We start from the raw sequence: 12,066 nt of genomic DNA, 5'->3' as shown, positions 1-12,066 counted from the left end.
CTCCATTACCTTCTTAAGTTTGGACAATCAAGAAGATAATAAATCAAGCTCTCATATGTAGTGGATGCTGATTTTAGAGGTATAAAGAGCCATAACAAAAAATTTAACAAGTGGATGGTGGTTTGAGCTGGCTCCAGCACACCCATGACTCCAGCTTCCTCCTTTCCCACATTAGGGAGATCCCAGCATCTTTTGCAAGGCATCCAGTCAAACCTGTGCCAGAAAGGCCATTACACGCATATTATATTGTTCGATTTGCATAACAACACTGTGGGGTAGGTGCTATCAATATTCCCATTTTACATATCAAGAAATTAAAGCTGAGAGATGTTGTGATTTACCCAGAGCCACACAGATAGCAAGACTCTGATAAGTAGAGTGATTGTGGTTGCGTCTCTCTTCATGACCCCATTTGGTGTTTCCTTGGCAAAGATACTGGAGTGGTTTGCTATTTTATTCTCCAGCTCACTTTACAGATGAGGAAACTGAGGCAAACAGGGTTAAGTGACTTGTCCAGGGTCACACAGATAGAAAGTATCTGAGGTCAAATTTGAACTCAGGAAGATGAGTCTTCCTGACTTCAGGCCTAGTGCCTTATGCACTGTGCCACCTAGCTGTCTCTTCTCAAATCATGAAATACCTGAATTGAAGTCTTGCCTCTAACATATCAGCTGAGTCACCCGATGTGATCTTAGGCAATTCACTGAACCTCCGTGTCAGTGTCCCCAGGTAACTCTCCCTTCCCTAAGATGGGGGTGCCTGCCACTCAGAACCAGACTCAATTTCTAGTCTTGTTCTTTTTTTTCATCAAAGGCTGCAGGGTAGGGAAGGCAAGGGAAGGCAAGGGAAGGGAAGGGAAGGGAAGACAAGGCAAGGGGGAAAATCAAGGTATGAAATGAACATATACCCAATCCATTAGAATAGGAAGGAAAGAAAAAGGCCAGAGCACTAGGTGATCCCTAGAAGAGCATTTCTGGGTAGGAGTGTTGCCATACCAGTCATTCATTTAAAAGGCATTTAAAAAGCACCCACTATGCGCTACATAGCTATGGGATACAAAGCAAAGACAAAGGTCTGTGGAAACTGAGAAGTCACCAGGCCCAAAGGAAAGCAGGGGAAGCTGAAGCAGAAAAGGTAGAACCAGGATGAACAAAACTGACTTCTAATCTGCAATTCTGCCAATGTCCAACCCTCCCTTGGGAATGCCTTCTAGGCATCTCACCTGAGCTCCATTCAAGGCAAACAGGCTTGGTAAGGAAGCACCCTTTCACACCTCCTGGTTGGCCAATCTAGGGTTTAAAAAAGAGCCCTTCCAACCAACGTCAGCAAGGATTCTGAATGGCTGCTTGTTCATGCCAAGTCCAGTAGTATTGCTACATAGGCAGAGAAAGTGATCAGAACCTACCGTTTCATTTACTGGGATTGGGGTTCAGCAACACCTTAACCCCCATTAAGCGGTTCCTCTTCTATCTTCTCAGTCACATGGACTTCCTTAGCCCCACTAGGCTATTATGAAAAATAACTAACAAAAAGGGATGGCAGACAGCAGTCTATTTTGTTGTGGCCAACTCTTTGTGACCCTATTTGGGGTTTTCTTGGCAAAGATACTGGAATGGTTTACCATTTCCTTCTCCAGCTTATTTTACAGATGAGGAAACTGAGGCAAACAGAGTTAAGTAACTTGCCCCAAGGTCACACAGCTAGTAAGCATCTGAGGCCAGATTTGAACTTAGGTCTTCCTGATTCTGGGCCTGGGGCTCTATATACTTTCCCATGGAGCTCTCTAGGTCTAAATATCATGGCATATCTATCTTGGTGGTAAGGTCTCAGGATATGATTCTTTTCTTAATTCCTTTCTTGTCTTCTTTTCGGGGTACCCAGTAAATGTTTCCATTATCAATGACAGATTTCATAAGGCAAGGAAATGGACTATTTTTGGATATACGCATATCCATATGTTAAGACCATAGAGCCATTAATTCACCAACCCTCTCAGTTCAGCACTCATAGAACACATGTGGGGGCTCCATAAATACCTGATTGCTGATTGATTAGGATGATTGTAAGAGCAACACAATATTGGGTCATAACCTACCATCCCCTTTTGTTTTAGATCTGGACCTCTAATTTCTTTTTTGTGGGGAACTCCTAGTGTGGAAATTCTCTTCACCAATTCATATAGGCAACTGATATGTAAGTTAACAAACTTTTTTTTTTCTTTTTTTTTGCAGGGCAGTGAGGGTTAAGCGACTTGTCCAGTGCCAGTGTCACACAACTAGTATATATCAAGTGTCTGAGGCTGTATTTGAACTCAGGTCCTCCTGAATCCAGGGCCAGTGCTTTATCCACTGCACCACCTAGCTGCCCCTAGTAACTTAACAATCTTTTTTTTTTTTTTTGCAGGGCAATGGGGGTTAAGTGACTTGCCCAGGGTCACACAGCTAGTAAGTGTTAAGTGTCTGAGGCCAGATTTGAACTCAGGTCCTCCTGACTCCAGGGCCGGTGCTCTATCCACTTCGCCATCTAGCTGCCCCTAACTTAACAATCTTAAAGGGTTTTGTGGAGTTTTTGAGAGGTTGTGACTTGCTCTTAGTTGGAAGTACATTAAGGATAGGTCTTCATTACCACAGGCCACCTTGTTCTTCCCAATACTCTACTGCTTCTCAACATTGACATTACTCTGTGCAAGTTGTTACTTTTTTTTTTTTATTTCAACGGAGATTATATTTTTCTCTCCATTTTATTTTTCCTGAGCCAGCAAATAAACTCACAAGTAACATGTCACTCCCTCTAAGGAAAAGTAGATAACTTAATACCAAAAACATCAAACCAGATAAAAATCTAAATTTGGTTGTCATAACTGTCAGGCCATTTAGAAACCAAATAATTCACACCCTGCTAATTGCTTTTATGTTCATTTATCCAAAAGACATGAGTCACTTTTCATAGATTCCTAATTATGAATGACTTACATCTTGTTGATGACAGAACAGTATGTTATTCTTGTAAAAATTCTCCAAGAGGAATGTTTTCCCCCAAAAGTGATCAATCTTCCTCAGATTTTAATGTGTGTTAACATCTGATAGATCTGTGCCTTCTCCCAAAAATCTACAGCCTGGAGGCTGCAATATTCCTCCACAGAAATACATTGATGGGTTCTTCTCATATTCCTTTCATGAAGTTGTTCAGATGCCAGGGAAACTGAGTTTCTGAACTTTCTGCTTCAGGCCCATAAGGACTCTTTTTAAAGTGATGGATTAATGTGGGGTACTTGAAAGCATCCAGAATCCTTTGAATGGCAAAACCCATCAACAACAAGACAAGACAGAAACCTGTGCAATGCATGATAGAGCCCCTGTGAGTAAAAATGGATCAAAAGCATTGGAAGTTGGTGGTATATTCCTATTAACGGCCTTAACCTATGCCCTCTTATGAAAGAAATGATGTTAAGTGGATGAGACAGCAGCTGCTTTGTTTAATCCCTGCTATGCCAAAATAACACAGTGTTTCCTGCCCATCCCCAGGTCAAAGTCCTTCCTGACAAAACTTTTTTTCCTAGCAAGGGATTGTTCTACATACTACCATCCCTATTCCTTTGAGCTACAATTATATTCCTTATATGACTCTCCCTTCATGATATTTCCTCTCCATGATAGAAACTAACATGCCACCCATGTGAAATTTGATACAAAAGTTGATGCCAAAAACCAACCTATGGGGACTCTCAATGAGCTGAGTGTTAAACCACTAATTCATTCCAACAACTTTATGCTGACACAATAGATGTTAAGACCTTCGATCCTACTCAGATGGGAGTTTCACACTGAGAAAAGATTGGCAGCACCAGAGCGAGAAATCTTGTCTTATTCAGCATTGGGAGTGGTAGTACAACCTGTGTAGAACACTATCCCAACTGGGAGGTTCCATCTTTAGGAATGAGAAAGCAGATCAATCTCTCTGCTGAGTCAAATGTTGGCTTCTCTGCCAAGACTACTAAACATGGATGTCAGCTATGGTTTTGCACAATGGTAGCTTTTATCCCGAGTTACACACTAGTAAAACTGCCAATATGGGGTTTGTTTTTGTTTTTTCTTTCTAGAGACCAACAGTCTTCCTACTCTTGTCCTCATTAAAAGCTGTAGAAACCGATGCCTTGAAAGCAAGTAAGTAACCCTAGTTGTTGTTGTTTTTCTTTTAAAGTAAATCGTGGGATTCCTGTTTTATATATGTGGAAACAGCAGCACACATGTAAAAGGATAGCCTAAGGTCATATAATTTAGTGGCATAACCAGTAACAGAACATAAGGTTTCTCTCTCTCTCTCTCTCTCTCTCTCTCTCTCTCTCTCTCTCTCTCTCTCTCTCTCTCTCTCTCCCTCCCTCTCCCTCTCTCCCTCTCCCTCTCCCTTCCTCCTCCCTCCCTCTCTTTCTCTGTCTCTCCCCCTCCCTCCCTCTCTTTCTCTTTCTCTCTGTCTCTCTGTCTCTCTCTGTCTCTCTCTCTCTGTCTCTGTCTCTGTGTCTCTGTCGCTGTCTCTCTCTCTTTCCCCTACTAATCCCAAGAAGGCACACCCGCTGGAAAACTTTTAAAAAAATCTGGACTTGAACTCACAGTGTGACTTTGTTGTCTTCAGAACAATGACTCATGTATAGCCAAGCCCTCTTTCCCAGGTGAAGCAGCAACAACTTAAGTAATGGCATTTTCAGCAATCTGTAGCTAAGACTCCATGGGATGAACTGAAGAGCTTTCTGTACTGTGTGACAGCATCTTGGAATAAGCAAGATATCTACCAGGAGAATCCTGAAGTTATCTCAATGACTTTTCCCACTCTCTCTTCCTACCTGATTAATGGGTCCTATGGGAAGTGAATGGTTTCTTTTGGTCCCATAATGTACAGAGGCAGGAAATCTTCTTACATATATTTTAAAAAGGCTGCCAGGTCAAGATACCACATTATTAGAGATTACCATTATTAGAGATCCTCCCCCTCAGAATCCTATTCATGCTTCTCCTGTCTCATGCTTAACCAATGTAACAAACAAGAAATCCCCCCCTCCCCTGCAACAACAACAACAAATGCATTACAATGCCAAGGTAACAACTATTTTATAATATGGCATCAACACCACCAATCCTCTCCAGTTTGTACATGTGTAAATTCTACTTTGAGGAGGGAAGCTTATGACAATAAAGGATGTATAAAGTTATCTCATCTACTCCTACGCCTATCCACAGGAATACTAAGAAGCCATATTGTGACTCTGGACATTCAAGGTATAGTAGAGAGAGTGTTAAGTTTGGAGTTAGAGAGATCTGGGTTATGATCCCATCTCTGACACTTACTCGCTATGTAACCTTAGAAGTGTCATTCTCAGAGCCTCAGTTTCCTCATCTGTCAAACGGGGATAAAAATGCTATCTGTACCTCTGTCAAAGCTTGTAAAGCTTTGTTGGCATTTGGTCTTTTTCAGTTGTGTCCTACTCTCCATGACCTCGTTTGAGGTTTTCTTGGCAAAGATATTGGAGTGGTTTGCCATTTCTTTCTCTAGCTAAATAAGGAAAGTGAGGCAGAGTTAAGTGACTTGCCCGGGATCACACAGTTAGGAAGCGTCTGAGGTCAGATTTGAAGTCAGATTTGAAGAAGGAAGGGGGGAAAGAGGGAAGGAAGGAAGGAAGGAGGGAAGGAGGGTGGGAAGGAGGGTGGGGAGGAAAAAGGGAAGAAAGGAGGGAAGGAGGGAGGGAGGGAAGGAAGGAGAGAAGGAAGGAAGAAAGGAAGGAAGGAACGAAGGAAGGAAGGAAGGAAGGAAGGAAGGAAGGAAGGAAGGAAGGAAGGAAGGGAGGGAGGAAGGGAGGGAGGGAGGGAGGGAGGGAGGGAAGGAGGGAGGGAGGGAGGAAGGAAGGAAGGAAGGAAGGAAGGAAGGAAGGAAGGAAGGAAGGAAGGAAGGAAGGAAGGAAGGAAGGAAGGAAGGAAGGAAGGAAGGAAGGAAGGAAGGAAGGAAGGAAGGAAGGAAGGAAGGAAGGAAGTTGAGTCTTCCATACCCAGCTCTCTATGCACTATGGCGCCACCTAGCTGCCCCTTGGAAGGCTTAAATAAAATAAAAGGTATCAAGCTGCAAACTTTAAAATGCTGTATAAATTCTGATTTTTACTTTTATTTTAGTGTTGCTTCCCTTGTCTGCTCTTTTTGGTTTCGTCTGTCATGAGTTCCCTTTTGCATCAGTTTTCTAAGAGCAGTGTAGAGTGGATGGCAAGGTGGGTTGTGGGGTCTTAAGCTCTTAGAAGAACTGGGTTCAGATCATTGACTAGCTCTATACCTTAAGCCAGTCACTTTACCTCTGTGAGTCTCAGTTTCCCCATCTGTAAAAGGGGGAACTGATACCAACACCGCCTACTGCATAGGGTTTGGGAAGAGAAGTGTTTTGTAAACTGAATAGTGCTTCTCAGATTTCCTCTGCTTCCTTCCCTCGCCCCATTTTTAGGTGCTCATGGATGACGTTAGAAAATTTAGGCATGCAGCCTTTGAAAGCAGGCTCAACAACTTGCAATGTTGCTAAACTGGAAAAACATAAAGGACATTTGCTCCTAGGCTGAGAAATATCAACCATTTGCAAAAACCATTACACTAATTGCTAAGTTTAATAGACCTTCTGTGTTCAACTCCTGTACACATATCACAAGCAAATGAAATAATAGCGTATAACACAGGGATCGGGGAGCTACAGACCTATCCTGATCAGGTTTCCCTAACTGTAAACAGTCCACTTCCCGGAGCAAAAGGTCATTTGGACTAAGGAGAGCTCAAATACCAATTTGTAGTGAAGGGTCAGGAACCAGGAAGCTGAGAGTTAACCAGACTGCAATCTTCAGGGCAGGATCAGACAAGCTGACTTGCTGTAGAATTCTCTGAGCTCTCTGCCTCCTTACCTGGCCAGTCACCAGGGATCGAGAGTGGGATCAGTCAAGAGGGCCAAAGGCCCAAACCCTGGTCTAATCCTAGAATAGGAAGGACCAACATATGGGAACAATATCTTATCAGCAAACATGGACATGAGGTGACAACCTGACAACCGTTTGTAAAAGCTGGATTCTTAAATTGAACTATTAAATCTATTCAGTGAGAGGCAGCCTAGATTAGTGCAGAAAAAGCAAAACTTCAGCCTTCGAGTTAGGGAGACCTGGATTCACATCTTGGCTCTGGTTCACACTGGGTCTGTTACCATGGGCAAGTCTATTAACTGTTCAGTGCACTGTGAAATTCTCTAATATTCTAAATAGTAGCTCAATTGCTTGTCTGCATTGGTAGAAGGACCTTCTTCACTGAGAATTCCTTGTACCAACAAATGACAGGTCTTCTGGGTGAAAAATGTTAAACTTTTAGACAGTTTAATTTTTAGTAAGTCTGGTGACAACTAGATTCAAAATGAGATATTTTTCTAACATACTGAATGTAAAGAAAGTTGGAGAAGGAAGGGGGGAAAGAAGGAAGGAAGGAAGGAGGGAAAGAGGGCGGGAAGGAAAAAGGGAGGGAGGGAGGGAGAAAGGAAGGAAGGAAGGAAGGAAGGAAGGAAGGAAGGAAGGAAGGAAGGAAGGAAGGAAGGAAGGAAGGAATGCATTTGTTAGGTACTTACTATGTGCCAAGTACAGGGCTAAGTGCTGGGGAAACACTTAGAAAAATAAAATGAGACAGTTCCTGTTTTCAAGAATTTCACTCGAACAGGAAGAAAAAACATATAATAAAAGAGGTCAGTTCCAAGGTGGATGGCAAGGTCAGGAAGGATTCTTGAATTCTTGAGGAGAACTAGGTTCAGATCATTTACTAACTTTATACTTGAGTGAGTCACTTAACCTCTATGAGTCTGTTTCCCCATCTGTAAATGACACCTACTTCATAGGGTTTGGGGAAGAAAGTGCTTTGTAAACTGAAAAGTGCTTTCCAGTGTGAGCTATTGTTATTATAGAAATGAAAAATGTCAGTACTGAAATGGAAGGTAGATCCTTGTTCAAGTCTAGTTTAGTTTGATGCAGAGGCATATGGAGAGGAATGTAGTGTTATCGCTACCAATAAAGAGAAATCTTTTCATTTTGGTGATAAAGTTGCCACAATTTAATTCAATGACAACAAGGAAACATTATTAAGCGCTAACAATGAGCCGGGCTTCTCTGCTAGGGTTGAGATGCAAAGACAAGAATTAATGAAAAAGCATTTATTAAATGCTTACCATGCATCAAGCACTATTCTAAGAACTGTGGAAACAAATACGAAACGCCAAGACAGTCTGTTTTCAAGGCAATGCCATGTAATGGGGGAGACACTCCACAAAAGAGCCCCATGACCAAGGAGGGGCATTTTGGTCTGGAAAGTGATTAGGGTGATGCCTTCATTGTAGTAGAAGCCTGAAGTCAATCAGTCAGAAAGTATTAATCACCTACTGTATACCAGGCACTGTGTTAAGACAAAGTACACCTGAGCTGAGCCTTGAGGGAATAGAAGAACTCTGACAGGCAGAGGTGAGGAGGGGGTACATTCCATGGATGGGGGACAGCCTCTGCACAGACATGAAGACAAAGTTGGAATGTCAAGTTCAGGGAATAGCTCGTGATCCAGTTTGGCTGGAATTTAGAGTATGTGTAATGGAATAAGGTAAAAATTAAGACTGGAAATGAAGACAGGAAAGTAGGTTTGGGCCAAATTACAGAAGATTTAAGATGCCACACTAAAGATCCTGTAGAGTATCTTAGAAACAATTGTGAGCTACTAGAGATTGATGTGAAGAAGGATGTCATCTGACCTGTGCCCTAGAAATATCATTTTAGCAGCTATGTGGAAGTTAGGTTGGAAAAGGAAGAAAATGGAATTGGGAAGACCATTTTTAGGAGGATCTTGGGTGAGAGGAGATGAAGGCCTGAGCTAGGCTGGTAACAGTTTAAGTGGAGAGAAGGGAATTGATACAAGAGAAGTTGTAGGGGGTAGCTAGGTGGCATAGTGGATAAAGCACCGGCCCTGGATTCAGGAGAACCTGAGTTCAAATCTGATCTCAGACACTTGATACTTACTAGCTGTGTGACCTTGGGCAAGTCACTTAATCCTCATTGCCCCGCCCCTCCCCCAAAATTGTCAAGACTTGAAAAAAATTAATTTTTCATAGGGTCCAGTTCCTGGATCAAGCAAAAGGGATCACCCAATGCCAGCCTATGTTGGGGGTTTGGTGAACCTCCTTTTGGAAATATATGGTGACTAAGAAGGAAGCCTGTCCCTGATTTTAAAATAAGCATTCACAGGTATTGTATGATTGTTTCCTGGCAGCTTATGTTGTAATGAAGAGATGCCTTTTAATTGGTCATTAAGTCAGAAATGAGCACGCATGCAAAAATAACAACAACAACTACTACAAAAACCCAGCTGCAGAGCAACTGGACAAGAACAACCCTATCCACCAATCAGTGCATGAGCTCCTAGTAAGTCTGTGTCTAGGATGGGGTCACCTCCTTTTCAAGTCTTACCTTTGGCATAAGACTCTGTGACATCTCAGAAGGCTGGAAAAAACCCAAGAGGTCCAGAAGCCAAACTGAGGAAGGAGCCACCCTGAGAGGTTACCTGTTTCACCCAGTCCAGCAATGAACCTACCCTCTAGCCAAAACATTATGAATCTCCTACAAGCAAGGGATTGACTTGTCCATCAGTTATACCACATTCAGAAGTAAACTTGGTGAGGCAGGTGTTTACTAACATATAGTAAGTAGCAGCAACCACTTTCAATTTGAGCCCATTTTGCCTAGGGACCAAGATAGAGAGGGGATCTTGTGTACTCTGTGTGGGTGTGTGGGTATATGTTTTAGGAAGGGCAGGGAGAGTTTTTACACTCTGATTCTTACTTTCTCTTTTCATTAAATATCCCTTTGTATGAGTTAATTGATCCTAATCAGTTTGTCAGTGATCACCAGATGTCAGTGGATTAAGTTATTATATTGAGACACTAATTAGTAATTCGAAATTACTATTATTGGGGGAAGAACACAGAGAATGATGACTTGGGCCAATAGTAAAAAATGTTCACTGTCCTTCAGAGTTATACCTAGGATCCCATTGTCCCCACTTTGGGGAGAGATGTGGCCAAGTGAATTCTTTTTTTTTTTTTTTTTTTTTTGGTGAGGCAATTGGGGTTAAGTGACTTGCCCAGGGTCACACAGCTAGTAAGTGTCAAGTGTCTGAGGTCGAATTTGAACCCAGGTCCTCCTGACTCCAGGGCCAGTGCTCTATCCACTGCGCACCACCTAGCTGCCCTGCCAAGTGAATTCTAGAGAACCAACCAGCTAGTGTATGTATATGTGTAGGTTGGCAGGATCAATCCAGAGTCTTGCTATAATTTTTTTTTTAAGTGAGGCAATTGGGGTTAAGTGACTTGCCCAGGGTCACACAGCTAGTAAGTGTTAAGTGTCTGAGGCCGGATTTGAACCCAGGTACTCCTGACTCCAGGACTGGTGCTCTATACACTGTGCCACCTAACGGCCCCCTTGCTATAATTTTTAAGTCATTTGGGTGGGGAAGAAATCAGAGCTATGATTTCATCAGTATAGAGAACTGACAGTGAGGAAATTCACTCTGCTATTGTAGGTAAGTAGTTAGTCTACACCTTCTAATCTTAAAGTAGCATTTGGGGGAATGAAAGGTTAAGCTACTTTTCCAGGTTCACACTGCCAACATATATCAGAGGCAGAAATTGAATCAAGTCTTTCTAATTCTGAGTCCAGATTTCTATCCATTAATTTAGGCTGCTTTTTAAAGTAAACTTAAATGGCCATAAATATGCATATGTACTTTTCTTGGTAAATTCTGAATCTATTCATTTAATATTTGTTAGTGTTAGAATTCCTAAGACAGGATAGGAGCAACATTTCCAAGGAATAATTTGTAATAATTTAAACAAAGGTATAAATCCAATTAATTTTCCTCCAAGATTTTGATCCACATTAGGCTGGGGGGGGCAGTGTTTGTTTGCTCATTTTGTTTCTTTTTTTTTTAAAAAAAATCTATTCAATTTAGTTTTAAAGAGAGAGTTGTATAATTCTTTGGAAAGAAATAAATCATAGCAAAAATATTGTGTTTTAGAGTTTTACAGTGTTCTTTATGAACATTTTCTTATTTGATCCTCACAACAACCCTTTGAGGTAGATGTCCCTATTATCTCTACTTTAAAGATAAGGAAACTGAGGCTCAGAGAGGTTCAGTAATTTGCCTGGGTTGCACAGATAAAGTATCTAAGTAGGGAGTCAAGTGCATGTCTTCCTAACTCCAAATCCAGTAGTCTCCTTTTAGATACATAGAACTTAAAAGTCATATAGTTCAATCCCTTTGTTCACACAAATAAGGAAAACTGAGGCCTAGACAGGTTCCGTGATTTGTCTGGGGTCAAATTTGTAATAAATAATAGAACCAGAATTCCAACCCAAGTCTTCAAAGTACAGATCCAAGGTTTTCCTACTTTACCATGTTACCTTTCAATAAAGGTAAATTATATTTGACAATATCACAATTGAAATGAGCTCAAAGTGGAAGGAAGGAAGGAAGGAAGGAAGGAAGGAAGGAAGGAAGGAAGGAAGGAAGGAAGGAAGGAAGGAAGGAAGGAAGGAAGGAAGGAAGGAAGGAAGGAAGGAAGGAAGGAAGGAAGGAAAGGAGGGAGGGAGAGACAGAGACAGAGATCTAGCCATCCAGTAGCAAAAAAGCTAAAGGACCCTAAGAGTCTACTGCTTTCTTTGATGGATGGACACTGAATAATGGTAAGTGCCAAGCCTGTCACTAAGGCTATAGAGAATAAATCCCTTCCAAATATTGTACATTCCTTGTGCTTTTTAGCTGAACAGACTAGCTGGCTACATCCAGGCTGATAATGCAGTGATGTTAAACATGCTGTACATTATTAACAAGCAGATAAGCATCACCTCATTTCATGAGAGAAAAGATCTTGTATCTTTGAGCTTTTCAGTGAGAAGTGTGGGATCAGTTCCTCCTATGTGAATCACTTTGACATTTAAAGAGTTCATGGAACCAAGAGAAAGGTAAGTCCTATTATCGT

The sequence above is a fragment of the Dromiciops gliroides genome, chromosome 3 (assembly GCF_019393635.1).
Source record: "Dromiciops gliroides isolate mDroGli1 chromosome 3, mDroGli1.pri, whole genome shotgun sequence".
Classification (NCBI taxonomy): domain Eukaryota; kingdom Metazoa; phylum Chordata; class Mammalia; order Microbiotheria; family Microbiotheriidae; genus Dromiciops; species Dromiciops gliroides.
The sequence above is the reverse complement of the archived record's forward strand: the minus strand, read 5'-3'. Positions refer to the sequence as shown.